General features: G+C 40.2%; 1 protein-coding gene and 1 long non-coding RNA gene across 2 annotated transcripts in view; one reads left to right on the top strand and one right to left on the bottom strand.

The window, feature by feature from the left end:
* Window positions 1-26,019, top strand: part of MAP3K2 (mitogen-activated protein kinase kinase kinase 2) — a 90,002-nt gene that overhangs the window by 8,925 nt on the left and 55,058 nt on the right. The window lies entirely within an intron of this gene.
* LOC129532207 (uncharacterized) overlaps window positions 11,599-26,019 on the bottom strand; it is a 73,788-nt gene continuing 59,367 nt past the window's right edge. Inside the window, exons 3-5 of the long non-coding RNA XR_008677850.1 lie at window positions 17,450-17,545; window positions 12,565-12,879; window positions 11,599-11,899 (exon numbers count right to left, since the gene is read on the bottom strand). This is a non-coding gene — a long non-coding RNA (uncharacterized lncRNA). The remainder of the gene's footprint in view (window positions 11,900-12,564; window positions 12,880-17,449; window positions 17,546-26,019) is intronic.

Here is a 26,019-nt window from a genome sequence, read left to right as displayed (position 1 = left end):
ACCTTAAATGTTTATTTTGTTTAAGAAAACATAGAGGCCAGGCACAATGGCTCATGCCTGTAATCCCAACCCTTTGGGAGGCCAAGGTGGGTGGGTCGCTGGAGCCCAGGAGTTTGAGACCAGCCTAGGCAACATGAGGAAACCCTGTCTCTCCAAAAAAAAAAAAAAAAAAAACAAAACAACAAAAAACCCCACAAAATTAGCCAGACGTGATAGCACACACGCCGGTAGTTCCAGCTACTCAAAAGGCTGAGGTGGGAGGATTACTCAAAAGGCCGAGGTGGGAGGATTGCTTGAACCCAGGAGGTCCAGGCTACAGTAAGGAGTGATCATGCCGCTGCTTTCCAGTCTGGGTAACAGAGTGAGACCCCATCTCAAAAACAGAAAAACCCAGAAAACAAACAAACACAAAAACCATATAGATGTAAAGCAGTCTATGATCCATCTAGAGACGTATGATTTTTTCCTCCTAGTCTTTTACAGTTGATTCACCTGTACCTGATTTAACAGTTTTTGTAACTAGCTGTTGAGTTTTTCTAAAATTTAGATTCATTTTTATAGAATCAACTCTTCATATTTACAATTTTACTGATTTATGTAGTATTTAAACTGAATGTTATTTTATCATAAAAAACTATGTTATAAACTGTAAATTATAAATATAACTAATTTTTGGTAAGTTGATGGGAACATAAATGTATTGGTTTGATAAAAAGTAAGCTTCACTAGTGGTGAATGTTCAGTAATTTGTTGGAGAGAATGGAGAGTGTTGTTTAATTTGCCAAATTAGTTTGTTAAGGATGTTGGATAAGAGAAAATATTGTTGCCTTGCCTTCTAGTATCTCTGAGTAATTGAGAAAGTATTATACAGATATGTAAACAAAGGATTCAGCACTACATAATAATAATGTACCAGTTTTGTTTCAGCTCTTTCAAGTTTTTAAAATTTGTACCTTTGGTTTTTCTTTGTATTCTGGTTCCTTGAGGATGTGTAGTTTTTTAGATCTCCATTTTCCATGTCTGTCATCTTCTCTCAGTATCTTTGCATTCTGGTAAAGCTTCTTAGGTTTAATCTCTGTAGCCACATCAGTAGTTCTTTTCCTTATTCCCTCTAGTATCTATTAAAAATATTTTTTGTCTCACAGTTTTTGTTGCTGTTATTGTTTGTTTGTTTTGAGACAAGGTCTCTCTATGTTGTCCAGGCTGGAAGGCAGTGGTGTGATCTCAGCTCACTGCAACCTCTGGCTCCTGGGCAAGTATTTTATTCTGCAGTTGAATCTGTATTATCTTGGTAGTCCTAGATTTCACCCATTTCCTTTTTCACGTTGTCTTTGTTTTGCATCTCAGCCTAGCCTCCCATTTGGCTTTCTCTTCCTGTTTTGTAAAGACATGTCTTCTGGCATTGAAGCTATCATACAATTTTCTACAAATTTCAAACCGTATCTTAGGAAGCAGAGATAATATTTGATTGTCTACTGTGTGCCAGAAAATTCATATTACATTTTTAAACTTAATAACTATGGTATATCATATTCTTCTGATTTTACAGGTAAGGCTCAGAGTCACATAGTGCAGTTGGGATTTTGTGTGGCTCTTCCAGTTAGAGCAAAGGTTCCTAACATTCCCGCTGCCTCCACATTGCTCATATTCTCATTATATTCATCATTCTGTATAATGACTATATGCACTGGAATACATATATTCTCTGTGATGAATGTGTGCACTGGAATCTTCTGGGGCTAGGGCCAATGTAGTTAAAAAAAAAAAACCACTGAAATTTAGAAGCTATTCTAAATAGCTTTTATAATAGCTTTTATAATTGCCCACATCTTTTATAATTGCTAAGTCAGAGTTCTGATAAATATTTGAGTAAACTAGAATTATTTCTTTATTTGTATTACATATACTTTTCAGTGGGATGACAATAAACTCGTCTATTTTAAATAAATTTTATGGGAAGTGGGTTCATTTTTCTGATCTCTAGGAGAAGTAATATGGGAGAGTTTAATGTCCATAGTTAAAGGATTTATTTTAATTTCTTAAAATGAATAGAGTGAACATTGGGTATTTTCAGTATGATTTCTTTTTTTTTTTTTTTGAGACAGGATCTCGCTCTATCATTCAGGCTGGAGTGCAGTGTCAGGATCACTGTTCACTGCATCCTCGACCTCCCAGACTCAAGCAATCCTCCCACCTCAGCTTCCTGAGTAGCTGGGACTACAGGCACACCATTATAGCCAACTAATTTTTAAATTTTTGTAGAGGTAGGGTCTCTGTATTGCTCAGGCTGGTCTTGAACACCTGGGCTCAAGCGATCCTCCTGTCTCAGACTCCCAAAGTGCTGGGATTATAGGTGTGAGCCACCATGCACAGCATCAGCGTGATTTTTAACTAGTTGTAGACTATTATTCTGAGTAGGCTGTGAACAAAAACCCCAATATCTCAGTGGCTTAAAACAACAGAAGGTGTATGTTTTGCTCATACCGTGTATTCATTGAGGGTCAGCTGGGGGCTCAGCTCAACATTTTTGTCATCCTTACTTTGGGTCCCACTTTTGGACCTCACGTGGGAGCAGCCCCTGTACGGAACTGCTGGGTCCAACCCACAGACCCTGGCTGAATGATGGATGAACAAGTGCACTCAGACACCAGAAACCAGTGAAAGAGCGGGCTAGGGGACCAGGCCACCCACAGACACCAAGGAGGGTGCTGTAAAGGGTCAGCAGCTGTGGCCCTGACAAGCCTGCACTGCCGGCATTTATTCAGTGTAGATTTAATGACAAAGGCCTTGAGTCAACACACTGGTGGGCAGTTCACGTGGTTGCGCCCCCCCCCCCCCCACCCCAGTAGTCCTGCACGTGGATGATTAAAGGCCAGGTTCCAAGGTCTAAGTAAACTTATCTAGATCAGTTTCTTTACATTCCCTTTTTATCAACCTAAACTGTCAGGCACCGGATAAGAGAATCTGGCTGCCTTCAGCCAAATCTTTTTCCGAAGCTTTCGTAAAACCTTACAGCCTTCCAAGAAGGTTTGCATCTTCCTACAGTTTTTCCCATCACCCTGACTGATCTCCTACATCTCTCCCTTTTCTGTTTTTAGCATCAGGTTTTGTTGATAGGAGAGTACAGATATGTGCAGCAGGTTTGTCAGGCATGGTGGTAACTGCTCATATTCCAGCTTTGCATCCTAGCATTAGTAAATAACATAAGACAAACTTGAGTATAATCAGCAACTTTTTTTTTTTTTTCCAGTCAAGGAGTGACCTATATTGTTATTCGGCAGTTCAGTTCATTGTGTGCTGTTACTAAGGAACCCCACTGGGGTTATGTTAATCTCTCTCAGCCAAGCAGTAACGTTGTTGGAAGCTGGGAAGGGCGCGTATTTGTCTAAGTAACAGGGCAGAAGAAAGGCGGATTTAGAGGATGGGCCAAATAGAGTGTAGCAGGTACTGGTTGCAGGCAGAGTGAGAGAATTAATCCCAGCACTTTGGGAGGCTGAGGCGGGTGGATCACGAGGTCAAGAGTTTGAGACCATCTTGGCTAACATGGTGAAACCCCATCTGTACTAAAAATACAAAAATTAGCTGGATATGCTGGCGTGTGCCTGTGGTCTCAGCTACTTGGGAGGCTGAGGCAGGATAATCACTTGAACCTGGGAAGTGGAGGTTGCAGTGAGCCCAGATCGCACCACTGCACTCCAGCTTGGTGACAGAGTGAGACTCTGTCTCAAAAAAAATAAATAAATAAAAATAATAAAGCATAACAAGGAGCAGATTATCTGGAGTGAATGGTGTCTGTGTCCAGAGCAGGATTTGCTCAGCCTTCTGACTTGTCTTCTTGAGCATCCTGTACGGGGCCTGTGTCGTCTGATGAAGCCACATTGTTCGGGGCTATGGGTCCCATAGGGTTATTTTCTTTATTTCTGGTACTGGGTTGGGTCCTAGCCACGCCATGGTATGGTTTGATGCATTATGCTGGAATCCAAAGAGGACCTGAGGGGGTCTGAACACAAGCATATCCTCTCCCCCACGTTAACAGTTCATTTGGACCACACCATACATTACTGTTTATGTCTTTCCATAAAACTGCAGGTTTTATTTCTTGAGAGGTTTTAGCAAAGTGCTTTTCTACAGCTGATTGAAATTTATTTAAATTTTAAAAATTAAGGGTAAATAAGGCTTGTGCTAGTAGTGTTGCAGGGTCCTTATTCATATTCCCCCTTTTTTGTTTTCTGAGCATATTTTTAAGGGTGGATTGAGTACGTTCTATGGCCTGTCCTTGGGGGTTATACGGGATGCCTGTGGAATGTTGGATGTTCCATGTGTGACAAAATTGTTGAAATTGTGAGCTGGCATAGGCCAGATCATTATCAGTTTTAATTTCTGTGGGCTGTCCCATAAACGCAAAAGTTAAAAGAAGATGTTTAATGACATATCGGGTGGACTCTCCAGGAAGAGCATGAGTACTAATTAAATGAGAATTGGTATCAGTGGATACATGTACATATCTAAGTTTTCCAAATTCAGGGATGTGTGTAACATCTGTTTGCCATAACTGATTAGGTTCTCGTCCTCTAGGGTTAACACCTGTTGAAGGAGGGGATGTGCCTGTGAACTGGCAATCTGGGCATTGTAGGATAATTTGTTTAGCTAGTCTCTGGGTAAGTTGAAATGTTTAGATAAGTTTCTCAAGTTTTGGTGGAAAAATTGATGCAATTGGGTGGCTTGGTCAAGCAGTGATGTCATAACCTGTAGGTCTGCTTGATCATTGCCATAAGCCAGTGGGCCAGGCAGTGAGCTGTGGGCCCGAATGTGTGTAATAAAAATAAGATGTATACATTGATCTAGCAGTTGCTGAAGTTGGAGAAAAAGTGCACACAGGGTGGGCTCCAGAGTGGTCTTAATGAAGGCCGTCTCAAAGTTCTGCAATAAATAAACAGTAAGCAGAGTCACTAACAATATCGGTGAGCTGAGTGGAAAAAGTTTCTAAGGCTAATATTAAGGCTCCAACCTCAGCTCTCTGAGTGCTAGTAAATCCAGAATGAGTGAGGGAATTATGTGATCTCCACCAGACAGCCGCTTTTCCATGTTTACCAGAGCCATTAGTAAACAATGTTAAAGCATTAGGTATGGGGGATTGAACTATTTTAGTAGGCAAAACAACAGAAGTACGAGATAAGAACTGAAGGAGTTTGTCAGCAGGAAGGGTATGCCCTATAAGGCCTGTGTAATCAGAGAGTGCTGTTTGCAGGTCCATAGATAAGGGCAATACTGCTTCAAATTGCTTTTTACTTAAAGGAATCCTGATGATATCAGGGTGATAACCTAGCAACTGATTGCATTGTCTGAGGCCTGAATAGATGACTTTATTGACTAACTGGACATAGGGAGAGAGTGTTTTAGTCCCGGTATGTGAGCAAAAAACCCATTCTAGAAAGCATAGCTCTGGGCCCATCTGTCCTGTTAACCCTGTAGGGGAGTGTTTAGTGGGAAAGACAAACAGCTGAACTGAATATCATGGATCTGTGTGATATAATTGCCTTTGAGAGATAGATAGCTTGCTCTACTTCTTCAATTTCCCTTTGTGCCGTAGGAGTTAAATACCTAGGAGAGTCTAGGGCAGCATTGCCTTTTAAGATAGAAAACAAGTTTTGTAACTTATCAGTAGTTATGCCTAGGGTGGGGCAAAGCCAGTTAATATCACCTAGCAATTTCTGATAATCATTTAAGGTGTGTAAGTTGCTAGTATCTAATTTAAGCTTTTGAGGTCTTAGCAAGAAATTAGTCTGTATCCAAGATATTTCCAAGGAGAAGACATCTGTACTTTTTCAGGTGCTATGATTAAACCTCTTAACTGTGTATTCTTTGCTACAGAGTTATATAACCTTAAAATCACTGGCTCTGTTGGGGCTGCTAGTAAAATATCATCCATAAAATGAATAATCTTGCCATTAGGAAATTCTTTTCTACTGGGGAGAAAGCCTGATTTACACGATACTGACACATGGTAGGACTGTTCAGCATTCCTTGGGGAAGCACTTTCCATTGAAATCAGCGAGCTGGCCTTTCATTATTGATTGCTGGTGTTGTAAATGCAAATTTTTCTCTGTCCTCTTCTGCTAGGGGAATAGTATAAAAGCAGTCTTTTAAGTCAGTAACGATTGTAGGCCAATCTCGAATGGCCGTGGGGGAGGGGAGCCCCTGCTGAAGGGGCCCCATAGGTTGCAAATTAGCATTGATAGCACATAAGTCGTGCAAAAGTCTCCATTTACCAGACCTTTTGGGAATGACGAAAATGGGTGAATTCCAGGGGCTGTTTGATGGTTCTGTATGGCTGGCTTTTAGTTGCCCCTCAACTAATTCACAGGCTGTTTGTAATTTCTTTCCCTTTAAAGGTCACTATTCTACCCAAATAGGATTTTGAGAGAGCCGTGTCAAGGGTAGGGGAGGAATAACTGTGGACATTATTAGAAAGAGGTCTGCAGAGTGACCCCCCCCATTGGGCTAATAGGTCCCGTCCCCAAAGGTTAACAGGGAAGGGCATGAGTTGAGGTTGTATAACTGCCTTTCTTACCTCTGAGTCGCAACAGGTTAGGGGGCACGTGCTCTGCTTGGCTGTGTGCGCTTCCCCAATACCAACAATTTTTTGTTTCTGAGTGACCCAAGAACAAGTGTCTGGCTAGTTTTGATCATTAATGTTTGAAATATCCACCCCTGTGTCCAGTAAGCCAGTAAAATTCTTATTTCCAATTTTTAAGGTGATCATGGGTCTCTGGTTAGTGATTAATTGATACCAGTATACTTTTGTGGCTCCTGTGCTTCCAAAACGTCCCTTTCCCCCTTTCTGGGCATTGGGGACCCAGTATGGTAAAAGCAGTAACAGAGCTGTCTTTGATCCGGGGGGAAGAAATATGCAGACCTTTACATTCCATCATAACTAGTATCTCACCTCGATAATCACTATCAGTTACCCCAGTGAGCACATTGATTCCTTTACTGGATAGGCTAGATTGCCCTAGGACTAATCTCACTGTTCCCAGAGGCAGTGAGCCCCAGATCCCGGTTGCAACCCTTTTAGTGTCTTCTCCTTCTTTTAGCACTAATTCATCGGTGCAGAGTAAGTCCAGTCTTGCGCTCCCAGTGGTGGTTGCTCTGAGAGAGAGGACTGTGGGCTTTCCATCTGACAGAGGAAAGCCACTGACATTGCCCCAGTTTGCAGCAGGGCCTGGGGTCAGCCCCTCATGAAGTTTCCCGCCTGGTTACTTACGGAGTTGTCGTTTTTATCAAATTTGGACCTGCATTGATTTGCCCAGTGTTTCCCCTTTTTACATTGCAGGCATATAGAAGGGGATTCTTTTCCTGAGTTACTTTGGTCTCTATTATTGGGACATTCCCTCTTCATATGACCTGCCTCTCCACATAGAAAACAATTTGGGCTTCCCTCCCTTTTCACTTTAGGAGGCCTTAATGCCATAGCCAATATTTTGGCTTTGTGTGTTTCAGTCCCCACCGGTTGACATGCTTGTGTAAGTTCCCTGACTGTGGCTGCCTTTCCTCTGATTGCATGCATTGCTTGTTGGCGATCCACATTAGCGTTTTTATGAGCCAATTGTAACAAGATATCAGTCCTGGGTGTGACTAATTTGTCTCTTAATTGCCTGGGTTAAACGATTGATAAATTCAACAAATGGCTCCTGAGGCCCTTGTCGAACATTTATAAAAGATCCCTGTTGATCTCTGCTTTTGGAAATTCTGTCCCAAGAGTGCACAAAGACACTTGTGCATAGGCCTGGGGATCAAAATTAGTTGTTGTTGTACATCGGCATGGGGACCCCTACCCTGGAGCATAGCAGCTGTTACATCTTGCACGGCCACCTCGTTCTAGTTGGCTTGTTGTTCGCACAACTCATCGTATTCTGCCCTCTAGTGGAGGTACTGGCTGGCCTCCAAAATTGTTTTAGCCAGCACTGACCAGTCCTATGGGGTCATACGGAAGTTGTCTGCCAAGGCTTCAGTCATTCCTTTCGTAAGGAAATTGGCTAGCGGCTCTGTTTTCTTTAATGCTTTTTCTTAGCTTTTTATAAGCATTAAAAGAAATGGGTTCATGTACCTGATTGCATTGTCGTTCTTGCATTACTGGGCAGGCTAAGAGCTCCCCTTCTAATGCCACTTGCTTAAGACAGGATCCCCTAGCTGTAGCATATCCCTTGTCTTTTCTTCTAGTTTATTGGAGGAGGGGGCTCAGGCAAAACCTCCGTTTCCTCTTTGTTATTTTGGCCCGGTGATAGCGGGGCTGAGGGATAAGGAGGCAGTAAGGTAGATGACGGTTCCTCCTCCCTCCCCTTTTTAGGCTCTTCTGTGTATAACGGGGCCAGATCTGCCCTAACTAAAGCCCGTAATGTTAAAGATGTTACTGGGACCTGTTGTCCTTGTGCATGATGTTTAAGATTTCTCCCCACTTGTTCCTAGAGCTCTGTGGCTAGCGTACCTTTTTCCAGGAACCATGGGTTATGGGATACAACAGTTTGCATTAGGTCCCTTAATTGAGCCTGTGAAACCCAGGCTCCACTAGCTTTAAGCAGCTTTTTAAATACTTTTATATACTGTTTCTGTAGAGCTGATAACTGTTGTCCCTTGATGAAACCCTAGCCTGAGCAATTCCCTCGAACTTGGAAATTCAGAGCAGGCAACAATGACTTACTGACCGCAGTTTTTTCACCTTCATTTTCAAGGGTTCTGTTGTGATCTGTTGCAGCATTCCTCACACAGGGCACTACCTGCCGGGTCCAACCCGCAGACCCTGGCTGAACAACAGATGAACAAATGAACTCAGACACAGGAAGCCAGTGAAAGAGCGGGCTAGGGGACTGGGCCGCCCACAGACACTGAGGAGGGTGTATAAAGAGTCAGCGGCCGAGGCCCTGACAAGCCTGTGCTTGCGCTGCGGGCATTTATTCAGTATAGATTTAATGACAAAGGTCTTGAGTCAACACACTTGTGGGGAATTCACATGGTCGTGCTGCGCCCACCCCCACCCCCCAGTAGTCCTGCATGCAGATGATTTAGGCCAGGTTCCGAGGTCTAAGTAAACTAACTTACCTAGATCAGTTTCTTTACATCCCCTTGTTATCTAACCTAAAGTTTCAGGCACCAGATAAGACAATCTGGCTGCCTTCAGCCAAATCTTTTTCCGAAGCTTTTGTAAAACCTTCCAGCCTTCCAAGAAGGTTTACATCTTTCTACAATTTTTCCCACCACCCTGACTGATCTACACGGAACATTACTGGTTAATTAGTTAAGAGAGAAAAGAGACCATATCAGACTACACTCTGGCTTTTAAAGCTTTTACCTAGAAACATTCACCACTTTCACCCACCAGCTCTGGCCAAAGGAAGACTCTTGACTGTACTTGGGATATAAACAGGATGGGGAAATTTAATCTTTCCATATGCCCAGAAGGATAAAAACAAGTATTTGTGAACAGCCCTCCCACGGAGACAGTTTTCTGTGGAAAAGTTTTTGAAAATTAATTTTGAAAATCATTAAATGGAAGCCAGTGGGAAAAATGTGAGTCAATGCTATTTCTTATTATTCTTTGGGAAGAGATCTCCAATCTAAGATGAAGTCATTTTTTACTTGTTTCTTTGCTGTTTTGTAGTAATACAGTCAGTCCTCTGTATCTGCAGGTGCTGCTGCATCTGTGGATTCAACCAACCACAGATAGAAAATATTTGAGAATGGCCGAGCACGGTGGCTCATGCCTGTAATCCCAGTACTTTGGGAGGCCGAGGCGGGCAGATCACAAGGTCAGGAGTTCGAGACCAGCCTGGCCAATATGGTGAAACCCTGTCTTTACTAAAAATGCAAAAAAAATAGCTGGGCGTGGTGATGCATGCCTGTAATCCCAGCTACTCGGGAGGCTGAGGCAGGGGAATCGCATGAACCAGGGAGTCGGAGGTTGCAGTGAGCCGAGATCCTGCCACTGCACTCCAGCCTGGGCAACAGAGTGAGACTCTGTCCACACAAAAATAAAAAATAAAATATTTGAGAATAATATTACTAGTCACAATTCAACAAGCTGGGCGCAGTGGCAAATGCCTGTAGTGCCAGCTACTTTGGAGGCTGAGGTGGGAGGTTTGTTTAAGCCCAAGAGGTCGAGGCCAACCTGGGCAATATCACAAGACCTTATCTCAAAAAGAAAAAAAAAAAAATACAAATTAAAAAAATACCTTATAACAACTATTTACATGGCAGTTATATTAGGTATTAAAAATAATCTAGAGATGATTTAAAGTATATGGGAGGATGTGCATAGTTTATATGTAAATACTTTGCCTTTTTATTTTTATTTATTTATTTATTTATTTATTTATTTATTTATTTATTTTTGAGATGGAGTCTCACTCTTTCTCCAGGCTGGAGTACAGTGGCACGATCTGGGCTCACTGCAACCTCCACCTCCCTGGTTCAAGCCATTCTCCTGCCTCAGCCTCCTGAGTAGCTGGGACTACAGGCGCCCGCCACCACACCCGGCTAATTTTTTGTATTTTTAGTAGAGACGGGGTTTCACCATGTTGGCCAGGATGGTTTTGAACTCCAGACCTCGTGATCTGCCCGCCTCAGCCTCCCAAAGTGCTGGGATTACAGGTGTGAGCCACCATGCCCGACCGCCTTTTTATTTTTATTTTTTTGAGACAGTGTCTTGTTCTGTCACCCAGGCTGGAGTGCAGTGGTGTGATCTCGGCTCACTGCAGCGTCTGCCTTCTGGGTTCAAGTGATTCTTGTGCCTCAGCCTCCCAAGTACCTGGGACTACAGGTGCACACCACCACACCAGGTTAATTTTCCTATTTGTAGTAGAGACAGGGCTTCACCATGTTGGCCAGGCTGGTCTCAAACTGCTGACCTCAAGTGATCCACCCGCCTCGGCCTCCCAGAGTGCTGGGATTACAGGCGTGAGCCACCATGCCCAGCCGATACTTGCCATTTTATATGAGGGACTTGAGCATTTGCAGATTTTGTTATCTATGGGGTCCTGAGACAAGTCCCTTGTGGATACTGAGGGATGACTGTAGTTGGATGCTCCTAAGTCATATTTTATTTTAGATTTGTGACTTAGACGTGTTTAGATGTGTTTCATTATCATTATTTGAGAGTTTCTAATTACTGTTAAGTTTGACTGGCTTTGTTACATTTTAATGGTATTACGGAGGTTTTGTTTTGAGACGGAGTCTCACTCTGTCACCCAGGCTGGAGTGCAGTGGTGCGATCTTGGCTCACCACAACGTCCGCCTCCTGCATTCAAGCCATTCTCGTGCCTCAGCCTCCCGAGTAGCTGGGATTACAGGCATGTGCCACCACGCCTGGCTAATTTTTGCATTTTTAGTGGAGATAGGGTTTCACCATGTTGGCCACGCTGGTCTCAAACTCCTGACCTCAGGTAATATGCCTGCCTCAGCCTCCCAAAGTGCTGGGATTATGGTTGTGAGCCACAGTGCCCTGCCTGGAGTTTTAATCCAAAGTATTTTATTCTAATGTGATAGGGAAATGAGACCTAATGTCTCCTGATTCAGTTTAAGGAGAGATAGATCAATATTATGTTTCATATGATGGCTTTAATGTATATTCTGATTAGCCATTTTAAAGTTACCTGTTAACTCCTTTTTAAAGTTAATAATATCTTATTGTATAATATACATATGTCAGACAGTATTTACAAAACTTCTTAGTTGCTCAGATACTATAAAGAAACAAGATAAGTAGAGGGTTGCTCAGCCTTAGATTGATAAAAATCTACTTTTAGAGATGATGTGACATTAATCCAACCAGTCTGTGATCAGTACATGGCTGCATTCTTTTGACTTCACCCCCAAGCTGTTATGTCTCTTCATATATAATCTTGCCCTGTGATTTGAGAAAGGGTAGATTAGTTATGTGTTCTGAGATCATGTAATGTATATTAATTCACTTCACAAGAATTATATTCCACAGTCAAGGGTTTTTTTTTTTTTTTTTTTGAGACAGAGTCTCGCTTTGTTACCAGGCTGGAGTGCAGTGGCACAATCTCAGCTCACTGCAACCTCCACCTCCCGGATTCAAGCCAATCTCCCGCCTCAGCCTCCCGAGTAGCTGGGATTTCAGGCATGCACCACCACACTCGGCTAATTTTTGTATTTTTAGTAGAGACGGGGTTTCACCATGTTGGCTAGGCTTGTCTCGAACTCCTGACCTCAAGTGATCCACCCGCCTTGGCCTCCCACAGTGCTGAGATTACAGGCGTGAGCCACTGTTCCCAGCCAGTCAAGGGGGTTTTGGATATTGCTTTTAGAGTTGGAAAGTTTACACAGGGATGTGCCTGAGGGATTTCTTGCCTAGAGTTTTTCTGAAGGGAGTATCACAAACTACATTCTATTCTGTTCAATAGTTGATGGTAGGTAGGCAGCGTGAGTTAGTCTTAAATCTGCAGAGTGACTTCAGGATTTCTGAGTTTGTAAAAGTGACGCTACCCTCGGACTTGTTGCCTCTTAAGGACCTGTGTAGCCTGTGATTCTGTGAGGTCCACAACTTACCAGAAAATGGTAAAGAGGCAGAAGAGACTTAAACGAGTTCTTGCTTAGAAGGTTGTTAACATGGCAGCAGTCTGGAGAACATTTGTTACAGGACAGCATTTGGAAGGAAGTTAAGTAGCTCTATTCAATGTGTTTAGTTGATCCAAATGAGATCTCTTACTTAAAGGTATTTTATAGCCAGAAGGTTTGCATTGACCTGTGCTTGATTTATAGTAGGCTCTCAGTAAATACTTGTTGAAAGAGTGAATAAGATGGGAATCAGAATCACTTGTGGGACAGCTTAGTAATGAACTCCAGAATAGTAAGCATTGAGCCCTAGAAAATAACAGAGAACAGAATTATTCTCATGTTATGAGTGGAGAACCAAGACTAATAAAATACATTTTTGGAAATATGTTAGCCAAAAAGGTAGGGAGTGGGGTGAAGATCTTTTTGGAGAAGGAAAAAAAGTACTGGAAAAATTGTACATACAGTCTTCCTTTATGCCCAGTAGCAACCGAAAAATAATTCAGGGAGACACTTGGATAAGCCCAAAATGATTATCTAAAAAAGTGAAGCTTCCTTACTTCAAATGGGGGGGAAAAACACATTTTGGGACAAACTATACATCACGAAATATTTTTTTTTCAGAATTTTTTATTTCTTGTTCTTCCTTTCTCCATCTTCACATTTCTAACTAAAGCATACACGTATCCTCTGAGTATTCTTTTTGTTTTGTTTTGTTGGGTTTTTTTTTTTTTTTTTTTTTTTTTCCCAGAGATAGGGTTTTTGTATGTTGCCCAGGCTGTACTCAAACTCCTGGGCTCAAGGGATCCTCCCACCTCAGCCTCCTGAGTAGCTGGGGCTGCAGGCATACACGACCACACCTGGCTAGCCCTGGAGTGTTTTTAGCTAATCTTGTTCTTAGTTAATAAATTGGTATTGACGTTTGTTAATCTGTTACCCACTCTAGTATTCTCTCCATTAAATACTGCTTTTTGCAAATGGGAGGATCGAGTAGTGAGATACGACTTTTTTGGAATGAGGGTTACTTGTTCCTTGGAAGCAAAGAAGGACAGTGCAGAACTGATAAAACAAGGTTTGTTTGGAAGCAGTCAAATTGGAGACCAAATGATGTAGATTTTGTTATATATGCAAGAAGATCTCAGAGGGAAAGCTGCAGAGATTTCTTGGTCAGTAGATTGGGAGGAAGCTTGAATACTTGAATCATTTAAGGGCTCAATCAAGAAAACAGAGCTACTATGATATTATGGAATAAGGGATTTAGGAAAGGAATATGACTTCATACAGCTGTGGGAAAAACTCCAGAAGTCAGAGTCTGTAGGGCAGGTCAGAGAAAAGCTACTATTCAGCCTCTTTGAAGCAGTTGTGCAGTGGTCAACTCAGCGTTTACAGGTGAATCTGAGAAGCCAGATATGCCCAGCTGCTGGAGTGGGACCACACACTGGAGCTGGTGAAAAGTCTGTGGAGAGTTGTCACCTCTGCGTAGCTGCCTCTTTTGTGGTCCTCAGTCAAGCTTTTGGTGGTGAACCTGGGGTTGCTGTTTGGTCAGCAGGGTTGTCAATCAAGAAGAGGAGCTGTATACAGAGCACAGGAGAGCTGCGCAGTCGGCTGGCAACTGCAGCTCTATCTAACCATACTCTTCAGAAAGTCTTTTGCTCTTTGGGCCACCTACCCTATGGAAAGAGGATTCTGGGAAATGTAGTTTGGATGTAACCAGGTTGACACGGTATAAACTGCCACAGCAGTTAAGGATGAAAAGAAACACAGTGGGGGATGTTAAAGTTGTGGGAGTCCATAGTGATATAGATCAAGGCTCATACAAATGTGAGAGAGCAAGTTGCTTAAGCTCTCTAAGCCCACTTCCTCCTCTGTGAAACAGGGAAATGATAACTACCTTATGGGATTGTTGTAAGGATGAAATCAAATGTAAAACACTTAAGAGTGTTTGCTCAATGCAAGCCATTATAAATAGTAGCTTTTTTTTTTTTTGAGGCAGAGTCTCACTCTGTCGCCCAGGCTGGAGTGCAATGGCACGATCTCGGCTCATTGCAACCTCTGCCTCCTGGGCTCAAACCTCAGCCTCCCAAGTAGCAGGGATTACAGGCATGTGCCACCACACCCTGCTGATTTTTGTAGTTTTAGTAGAGACAGGGTTTCGCCCTGTTGGCCAGGCCGGTCTCAAACTCCTGACCTCAGGTGATCTGCCTGCCTTGGCCTTCCACAGTGCTAGGATTACAGGCGTGAGCCACTGCGCCTGGTCAATAGTAGCTTTTATTAGTAGTCATTGCAGTGGTAATGAGAAGAGATTGAGAAATAGGAGGGGTATATTTTTAAAGATGAGGGGAAAGGTGGAGGGAAAAGAAGATTAGTGCAGAATAAAGTTGAAGACATAGTTCCTATATTTGAGGTTATTGTAGTCTAGTGGCAGAGAGCACATGTAAAAATATGGAATAGTTAGGAAGCTGTTCTGTGAGGTAATATCCTTTCAGAAAGGTGACTGTGTGATGAGTGGAGAGATGGCAAGTGCTGTCATTCCAGTGTAGCCAGGGTTAGGTGGTAGTGTATGTGAAATGTCTAGCGCATCGTCTGACAGTCCACAGATGATAATTCTTTTCCATTATCATGTATACATGGAAAGATGACCAGGTGAAGAGGACAGGGAGGGCTTAAGCTGGGCCCTTAAAAGATGGTTTGGACAAGTAGAAAAAAGGAAGCATTTCAGACAGCACAGAGACAAAAAGTAGCTATCAATAAGGCACATGGAACACTTCATAGTATAGCTCAGAACCTATTGACTCCTACTCTTTGCTTTTTTTGATTATCTATTTGCTTCTTTTGGTTATCCGAATGGTTTCCTGGGTAAATTGTTTTGAGATGCAAATTAGTAGTAAGATTTACTAAAGAGGGGGGAGATGGGTATTCAAGGGATGAGCAGAAATCAAGGACCAGGAAGGGGGCTCTATTAATAGCAAGTCCTTTGAGAAAAGCAGATAGGTTAGATTAACTGAAACATATGTGTGCTATATTATGTTATGGTTGTAAGGAGAGTCAAATTTGCGATTTATTTAAGATGTTTGGTAATAGGCTAGCTATGTGCAAAGTACTGTTGGGTGCTGTGGGAGATAGAAAGATACCTAAGTAGTGTTTCCTGGCTGGGCTTGGTGGCTCTTGCCTATAATCCCAGTACTTTGGAGGCTGAGGCAGGAGGATCACTTGAGGCCAGGGGTTCAAGACCAGCCTGGGAAACATAGCAAGACCCCATGTCTAGTAAAAATTGAAAAATTAGCCAGGCGTGGTGGTGTGTGCCTGTAGTCTTAGCTACTCAGGAGGCTGAGGTAGGAGGATTGCTTGAGCCAGGCTGGGTGACAGAGTGAGACTCTATCTCTAAAATAAATAAGTAAATACATTTTTAAAAGGTCCTGTATAATGAAGACAGCCAGCTACACAAATAACATTTTTACAAAGCATGGAATGAAGAGGATTACAGGAATTGATTTGAAGAGAATTGGCTAGTCTTGGGTTTTTGTGTTGGAGTTTGAGGTTCAGGCAACGTGTTGACTTCAGAATTCTGACTGAGAAGTACTGTGTTTGATACCATTGGGGAGTTTTGCAATAGAAAGTGTTAAACTCCCATCAGCAAAATATTAATATGTTGTTCAATATGAACTGATTTTGACTGAAGCCTTGGTCATGGTTTTATTATATTAATAAAGTATTAAGGTATAAATTCTGCTTACTTTGGAAGGATTTTTAATTTTTAGAGGATGTTAGCATTTTATCATTTTTAAAATCAAGATTGGTGAGGAGAGCATATTGGCACACAGTAAGCATATGTTAAATGTTGGTTGAAAAAAATAAACAAACAATGAGAGGCAGTGTAATACACAGTCGTCCCTTGGTATCTGCGGGGGATTGGTTCCAGAACCTCGACTCCCACAGATACCAAAATCCCCAGTTGCTCAACATCTCTCATATAAAATTGAGTAGTATTTGCATGCAACCTACACACATCCTTCCGTATACTTTAAATTGTCTCTTGATTACTTGTAATACCTAACACAGTGTAAGTGCTGTGTAAATTATTGTTACACGGCATTTTTTGTGTTTTTTTATTGTTGCATTATTTTAAATTAAATTTGTTTTCGATCTCCAGTTGGTTGAATCCGCACATGCGGAATGTGCAGATAGGGAGGGCCAACTGTAGTGTGTAGAAGTGGATTCTGCCCAGGATTGGGCTCAAATCCTGAACCTAATAAATGTTAGCTATTTTTTAAATGTTCACTCTGCTCTGGTATTGTTCTAAGTGCTTTACAAATAATATTAAATGTTTGTAACAATCATATAAAGTAGATACACTTGTCTCCATTTTTACAGAGGAACCATGGCACTGACAGCCGTTATTGCTGATTATCGTCCATAAACAGTTGAGTGATGTTTTTGGTAAACCAATTATGGGTTGTTGCTTTTTTCCTAGTGCCTGATAACAGTATCAGGGACAACAGTCAGGGTACAGATTGAGAATTTTTTTTAAAGTCTAAATTTGTTCTAAGAGCTACCTTCTTTCCTCTTTAAAATAATCAAATATAGAAAAAAATTAAGATTTGTAAACATTTGTAAACATTTAAAACAAATTCCCCCACATTCTCATTATTGAGAACTAAGTGGGGTGGGGGAAACCCCTAAGTGTGTATCAACTCAATTTTGTTTAACAAACATTTGCATAGTTACTACTATATGCCGGCCTCTTTCTAAGCACTTTACATTAACTTAAACGTTTAACTTCCATAGCAATCTTGAGATACTATTGTGCCATAAATCTCCATATTACAAGTAAGGAAATCAAGGCAAAGAAAGATTAAGTCATTTGCCTGCGGTCACACACCTGGTAAGTGGCGAATGCCGATTTCAGTCCCAAGCAGTCTGGTTCCACCGTCTGAGCTCTCCTTGCTGTCTTTATTTTTGTACGTAACATGACCCACTGAGAGAGAAAGTATGGATGAGTAAGAAGGGATCTGTTAAAAATTACAAATATGTTGTCTGAGTAATACCTTAAAAAGGAGAAAAATCAATTTGCTGCTTAGAGTTGAATATTGCCTTTAACACTGAGCTGTTTGGAGGAAGAGAACTGACATCTGTTAAATAAGGTGTCAGGTGTTTGTGTTAGGTGTTATATATTATTCAGCACTTAAAGCAAACCTGTCATATAGTCTCTTCTATCTTCATTTCATAAACAAGGACATGGGTTTGTAATAGCCGAGAGTTACTTATAACTACCGCTAGGTTTTGAACCCAGGTCCCTGTGTGACTCTAAAACATTCTACAATACTTTGTGTCCTAAGGAAATATTAAAAACTCAAATTTATTTGCCAAATAAACTACACATTCTTTTGAAATATTAATTCAAGAAATGATAAAACATTTTATCAACTAAAAGACCTTTTAAAACTCGATAAGAGAAAGGAAACAAATACATCCCAAATATGATAATTACTAGGACCACAGGGACCACTAGATGAAAATTAGATTTTTCTCTGCCTTTCTGAGGATGTGCAGACATGTTTACAAATGACTGCCACTTTATGTGGAGTGTGATCATTCAAACAATTTGAGATTACATATGTGGTATGACTATTAAGTTATTAAAACTTAACCAAATTTATTGCATCTATGGAAGTATTATTTCTTTTATTCGTTCTGGGAGGCTCTATATTGTTGCTCTTATATTATTACTTAAAATGTTGGGAGAACACTTTTTAAATTCCCTTTAAATTTGATTTTTTTTTTTTTTTTTGAGACAGAGTGTTGCTCTGTCCCCCAGGCTGGAGTGCAGTGGTGTGATCTCCACCCACTGCAACCTCTGCCTCCTGGGTTCAGGCGATTCTCCTGCCTTAGCCTCCCGAATAGCTGGGACTACAGGCGCCTGCCACCATGCCCAGCTAATTTTTTGTATTTTTAGTAGAGACGGGGTTTTACTGTGTTAGCCAGGATGGTCTCGATCTCCTGACCTCGTGATCTGCCCACCTTTGCCTCCCAAAGTGCTGGGATTATGGGCTTGAGCCACCGCGCCCTGCCTAAATTTGAATTTTATATGGTTTTGAGTAAATAATAGGGTACAAACTTCAAAATGTTTGGAAAGATACGCAGTGAAAGGTCTCAGAACCCTCTCCTCTCTTCCTTTTACCTGCAGCCACCTAATTTTTCTCAGAGGTGACTGGTGTTATGTGGGAAATACTTCTTTGAAATTATCTTCAGAATTTTTGAATACTTGCAATTAGGATATATGTAACCAATGATGACAGATTTGACTTTATTTTTTAAAAACTCAGTTCATTTACGGTCTGGCAAACAAAGGAATCACCAGTTTAAGTAATATATTTTTTAAAAATCAAAAGCAAAGATGTCTGCAGAGTAATGAGATTTGTGGTGTGATTCATAAATTGGCCTAAAATCAATGATCAGAGTTGCAGAGCTAGTAGCATTAAAGAATAATTTTGTAAAATAACTTGAGATAATTAACATACAATAAACTGCACATTTGAAGTATATAATTATGGCAAATTTTGACATATGTGTATAACTGTCAAATCGTCACCCCTAGTTTTGGTAGTTATAAATAAGATAGTGAACATATTCATCATCTCTGAAAGTTTGTTCAGGCTCTTTTGTAATTCATCACAGTCTTACCTCTATCCGTTGTTCCTAGATAACCAATGATCTGCTTTTTTTTTTTTTTTAAACCAGTGATCTACTTTCTGTCACCATAGATTAGTTTACCTTTTCTAGAATTGTGTATAAATGGGGTCATGCAGTGTATGTGTGTACTGTTTTTGAAGTGGGGGAGAGTCTAGCTTCTTTCACTCAGCATAATTATTTAGAGATTCATTCATATTATTGTATGTATCAATAGTTTATTTTTGTTTATTGCTGAATATTATTTATTCTACTGTATGGCTGTACCACAATTTGTTTAACCATTTACCTGATGATGGACATTTGGGTTTCCACTTTTGGGCTATTACAAATAAATCTGCTAAGAACATTTGTGTACAAGTATATTCATGTGGACATATGCTTTCATTTTTCTTGAGTAAATACCTAGGCATTGAATGGGTGGGTCATATGGTAGGTGTATTAGTCCATTCTTGCACTGCTATAAAGAAATACCCAAGACTAGATAATTTATAAGGAAGAGAGGTTTAATTGGCTCACAGTTCTGCAGGTTTTATAGGAAGCATGATTTTGGCACCTGCTCAGCTTCTGAAGAGGCCTCAGGAAACTTAAAATCATGGCAGAAGGGGGAGCCAGCACTTCACATGGCCAGAGCAGGAGGAAGAGAGAGACGGGGGAGGTGCCACACACTTTTAAACGTCCAGATCTCAAGAACACCATCAGGAGAGCAGCACTAGAGGGATGGTGCTAAACCATTAGAAACCACCCTCATGATTCAGTCACCTCCCACCAGGCTGCAGCATTGGGGCTTACATTTCAACATGAGATTTGGGTGGAGACACAGATTTAAACCCTGTCAGTAGGTGCGTGTTTACCTTTGTAAAAAATTGTCGAACATTTCTGAAGTGATTGTACCGCTTGACACTCTCATCAATGCAATGTATGATGTTTTAGTTGTACAACATCCTTGCCAACATTTCAGATGTTGATGAGATGTCTTTTCAAATCTCATTTTGTTTCTTTCACTTTTTGAAGGTGAAAAGGAGGGAAGTTTATTTTTTTGAACAGTTTTAGGTTTATAGAAAAATTGAGTGGAAAGTAGGGAGTTCCCATATATATTCTCATCCTCTTAACTCCCCTCCTGGTTTCCCCTGTTATTAACATCTTGCGTTAGTGTCGTACCTTTGTTATGGGTGATGAGCAAATAATGAGGCATTATTGTAAACTGAAGTCCATAATTTACGTTAGAATTAACTCTGTTGTATATTCTGGGGGTTTTGACAGATATAATGTTGTATAGTATAGTGATGTATATCTGCTATTACAGTATCATACAGAATGATTTCACTGCCCTAAAAATCCTCTGTGGTCCACCTGTTGTTCATCCCTGTTCCCCTCCTCCTGAATGCCTGGCAGCCACTGATCTTTTTACTGTCTCCATAGTTTTGCCTTTTCTGAAGTGTTACATAGTTGGAATCAATAGTATCTAGCCTTTTTTAAAAATTTTTTTATTTTTTTTATTGTTTTGGAGACAGGCTGGAGTGCAGTGGTGGAATCTTGGCTCACTGCAACCTCTGCCTTCCAGGTTCAAGTGATTCTCCTGCCTCAGCCAGTCAAGTAGCTGGGACAAGCATGCACCACCGTGCCCGGCTAATTTTTGTATTTTTAGTAGAGACGGGTTTTGCCATATTGGCCAGGCTGGTTTCAAACTCCTGACCTGAGGTGATCTGCCTGCCTCGGCCTCCCAAAATGCTGAGATTACAGGTGTCAGTTACTGTGCCCAGTCTCAGATTGGCTTCTTTCACTTAGTAATAAGCATTAAAGATTCCTTCATGACTTTTCTGTGACTTGATAGTTCTTAGTATTTCATCATATGGATATGCCACACTTTATTTATCTGCTCACTTTCTTAAGAACACCTTGCTTCCAAGTTTTGGCCATTATGAATAAAGCTGCTAATAAAATTCATGCATAGGTTTTTGTGTAGATCTAAGTTTTTGACTCATTTGGGTAAATATAAAGCATGATTACTGGTTCATATGGGAGTATGTTTAGTTTTGTAAGAAACTGCCAAACTGTTTTCCAAAGCGGTTGTACCATTTGACATTCTCAACAGTAGTGCATGAGCATTTTAGTTGCACGGTATCCTTGCCAACACTTTGGATGGCTAGTCTTTTGTAATCTTGTAGTTTTGGTTTGCATTTCCATGATGACTAATGATATTGAGCATCTTATCTTATTGACCATGGCTTTATTTGCCATCCTTAATGTCTTTTTGGTGAAGTGTATGTCCTAATCTTAATGTTTGTCTTTTTTTTGTTGGGTTGTAAGAATACTTTAGATATTCTGGATACAAATATTTTGTCAGGTATGTGTTCAGTACATTTTTTCTCCTAGTCTGTGGCTTGTGTTTTTATTTTTTTAATGGTGTTTTTTGAAGGGTAAACATTTTTAATTTTTGAAGTTCAATGCATTTTTTCTTTTAAGATATGTACTGTACTTTTGCTCTTCAAAAGACACCATTAAAAAATGCAAAGAAATCTTTGCCAAAGTCAAGGTCACCATAATTTTTTTCTACAAGTTTTATAGTTTTAGTCCTTATATGTAGGTTTATGATCTATTTTGAGTTAGTTTTTGTCTGTTAGGAGGTGACAGCTGAGGTATCCAGCTGTTGTACCACAGTGTATAGAAAAGATTATCCTTTCCCCATTGAATAGCCTTAGCCCTTTAAAAAAATTAACTGGCCATGTATATATGGGTCTGTTTCTAGATAATCTGTTTCATTAACCATTTATCTACCTGTATGCCAATAACACACTGTCTTGATTATTACAGCTTTATAATAAGTCTTGAAGTTACATAATTTAAGTTCTCTTTCTTCTTTTCCAAACTTGTTTTAGAATTTCTAGGTCCTTCACATTTCCTATTCTGTTCTGTTCTATTCTTCTGTATTCAACAGGGTCTCCCTCCCTTGCCCAGGCTGGAGTGCAGTGGCGCCATCATTGCTCACTGCAGCCTCGAACTCCTGGGCTCAGGGATCCTCCTGCTTCAGCTTCCTTAGTAGTTGGGACTACAGGAACATGGCACCATGCCCAGCTGATAATTTTAATTTTTTTGTAGGTATGAGTTCTTGCTATGTTGCCCGGACTGTCAATGTAAATTTTACAATCAGCTTTTCAGTTTTCACAGTATTGGCTGCCAGGATATTTAAGATTTCATTGAATTTTGTAACAACATTGAGTCTTCTGGTCCATGAACATGGCATTTTGTTCAATTTATAGGTCTTTGATTTCTCTTAGCATTCTTTTCTAGTTTTTTAAAGATCTTGCCGTTCTTTTGTCAAACTTCTTTTGAAAAATGTCTGTTCATGTCCTTTGCCCATGTTTTAATGGGATGATTATTTTATTTTTGTGTGTGTGAAGTTGTCTGAATTCCTTGTAGATTCTGGATATTAGTCCCCATTGGATGTATAGTTTGCAAATATTTTCTCCCACTCTGTAGGTTGTCTGTTTACTCTGTTGATTATTTCTTTTGTGTAGAAGCTTTTTAGTTCAACTAAGTCCCGTCTGTCTATTTTTGTTTTTGTTGTCTGTGCTTTTGAGGTTTTAGTCACAAATTATTTGCCTAGACCAGTGTCCAAAAGAGTTTTCCCTAGTTTTCTTTTCGTAATTTCATAATTTCACATCTTACATTTAGGTCCTTAATCCATCTGGAGTTGATTTTTGTATACGGTGAGACATAATGATTCAGTTTCATTCTTCTGCATATGATAGTCCAATTTTCCCAGCACCATAATTGAAAAATTACATACCTGTAATCTCAACACTTAGGGAGGCCAAAGTGGGAGGATCACCTGAAGCCAAGAGTTTGCAACCAGCCTGAGCAACAGTGATATACTGTCTTTAAAAATAAAAATAAAAAATTAGGCTAATAAAAAATTAGCCTAAGCCAGGCTCACATGTTTTTAAGCATTTTTTTAGCAATAAATAATTTTTAAATTAAAGTATATACATTTTTTAGCCATAATGCCATTGCACACTTAGTAGACTACAGTATATTGTAAACATAACTTTATATGCACTGCAAAACTAAAAAAAGAAAAAGAAATGCATTTTGTAAGGCTATAGCTGCCATAGACAGTGATCAGATTCTTCTGATCAATCAGAACAAAGTAAATTGAAAACCTTCTGGAAAGGATTCATCATTCTAGGTGCCATTAAGAACATTGGTGATTCATGGGAGGAGGTAAAAAAATCAGCATTAACAGGAGTTTGAAAGAAGCTCATTCCAGCCCTGATGGACAACTTTGAAGGGGTTCAAGACTTCAGAGGAGGAAGTAGCTACAGATTTGATGGAAATAGCAGGAGAACTAGAATTACAAGTGGAGCCTGAAGATGTGACTGAATTGCTGCAATCTCATAAAACTTGGATGGATGAGAAGTTGCTTCTTATGGATAAGCAAAGTGGCTTCTTGAGATGGAATCAGCTCCTGGTGAAGATGCTGCGAACATTGTTGAAATGACAACAAAAGATTTAGAATGTTACATAAACTTACTGGTAAAGCAGCAATAAGCAACTCAGTCGATGAAGGGTTTGGGAGGCTTGATTCCAATTTTGGAAAAAGTTCTATGGTGGGTAAAATTTTATCAAACAGCATCGAATGCTAGAGTAAAATTTTTCATGAAAGGAAGAGTCAGTTGACACGGCAAACTTATTGTTTGTTTTAAACTAAATAAAACTGTTGTCTTATTTTAAGAAATTGCCCTAGTCACCCCAACCTTCAGCAACCACCACCACCCTTATCAGTCAGGAGCCATCAACATGGAGGCCCTCTAGTGGCAGAAAGATTACAACTCTGAAGGCTCAGATGTTCTTTAACATTCTTTTAGCAATAAATAATTTTTAATTAAGGCATGTACATTGTTTTTTAGACATAATGCCATTGCATTATGTCTTAATAGACACTTAATAGACTACACATTGTAAACATAACTTTTATATGCATTGGGAAACAAAAAAATTCACTTTATTATGATGTTTGCCTTATTGCCATCATCTGTAACTGAACCCTCAATATCTGAGGTATACCTTTACTTTAATGATGATGTTTTCTGTCTTCTGGTTTGCATTATTCCTGATGAGAAAGTCTGCTGTCATCCTGTTGCTATTTCTGTGTGTATAATGTGTTTTTTAAGCAGTTTGTGATGCACCTTGGTAAAGTGTTTTTCAAGTTTTTTGTGCCTTGGGTTCATAAAGAGTTTTGGATCTATGGGTTTATAGTTTCTGTCAAATTCCAAACAGTTGTGGCATTTCTTCAAGTATACATTCTATCTTGCCCTGCTGTCATTTGGGGACTTCAGTTGAATGTATATTAGGCTCCTTTCAGTTTGTCTTAGTGTCTGCTTATGCTCTGTTCATTTTTTGTAGTTGTTTATTGGTTTTATTTTTTGTCATCATTATTGTGTTTACTAATCTTTTTCTCTGATGTCTGATTTACTGTTGTTTATTTCATTCAGTGTAATTTTCATCTTAGGCATTGTATTTTTTTATCTGTAAAAATTTCATTTAAAAAACATCTTCCATGCCTCCACTTAGCATCTTCCCTCTATCTGCTTGAACATATGGAATATAGCTGTGACAACCGTACTAATTCTATCATTTGTGTCATATCTGGGTCTGTTATTGTTAGTTGACTGGCTCACATTTTCCTGCCTCTCTTCATATTTGGTACTTTTTGATTCAATACCATATATTATGAATTCTACCTTTTTGGGCACTGGACATTTTTGCATTCTTGTATGTTTTGGGAAGCAGTTAAATTACTTGGAAACAGATCCTTTGCGTCTTGCTCTTAAGTTTCATTAGGTAGAACCAGGGTAGCATTTAGTTTAGCATAATTTTTCTCTACTTTTGAGACCACACCCTTCTGAGTACACTACCCAGTGTCCTGTGAATTTTGAGGTTTTCCAGTCTGACAGTCTGACAATCATGATGAACTCTTATATGTGAAAGAGATAAAATCAGGGTGTCATTGCCAGAGCCTCATCTCAGTATCTCACTAAATCAGGAAGTATATTTGGCTGTGTGTAATAAATACAAGGGGTTACCAAATAAGGGATTTACTTTTATCGTATAATCATTCTGAAGACTCAAAGTAGTCATCATGCACTCTTTTTTAACTTACTGCTTTGCCATCCTAAGCATGTGGCCAAGGATTAAAATATCTAACAACTAGTTTTATATAATTTGGAATTTGAAGCTTAGCTCTGTCTAGATTGGAGATACAGATTTGAGGGTTAGTTTATAGGTGATGTTTCTTCAAGAGACTCAATAGAATGAAAAGAGTAGTTGTGCAAGAATGAAACTTCAAATGACACTGGCATTTAATAGCCAGACAAGGAAGAAGAGATTCTGAAGCAGACTCAGGTGAGATGTGGGAAGCGGGGTGAAGAATGGAGACTGGTGAGAGTGCATTGCCATGGAAGCTGTAATGGATATTTATGTTTTTAGCCTACCGGTATTTAAACAGCCTTCTCTTTTCTTTTCTTTTCTTTTTTTGCAGTGGTGGGGATGGGGTCATCCATTGTGTTAGTCTTGGCGGAAGTAGCAGTGTTCTGTATCTAACCTTTACTGTAGTAGAATATAACATCAAAAGTAGGGAAGTTGGCCAGGCATGGTGGCTCACGGCTGTAATCGCACACTTTAGGAGGCCAAGGCAGGTGGATTGCTTGTGCCCAGAAGTTCAAGACCAGACTGGGCAACATAGGAAAACCCTGTCTCTAC

The sequence above is a fragment of the Gorilla gorilla genome, chromosome 11, assembly GCF_029281585.2.
Source record: "Gorilla gorilla gorilla isolate KB3781 chromosome 11, NHGRI_mGorGor1-v2.1_pri, whole genome shotgun sequence".
In the NCBI taxonomy this organism is placed as follows: Eukaryota; Metazoa; Chordata; class Mammalia; order Primates; family Hominidae; genus Gorilla; species Gorilla gorilla.
This window is presented reverse-complemented; position numbering and strand designations above follow the sequence as displayed.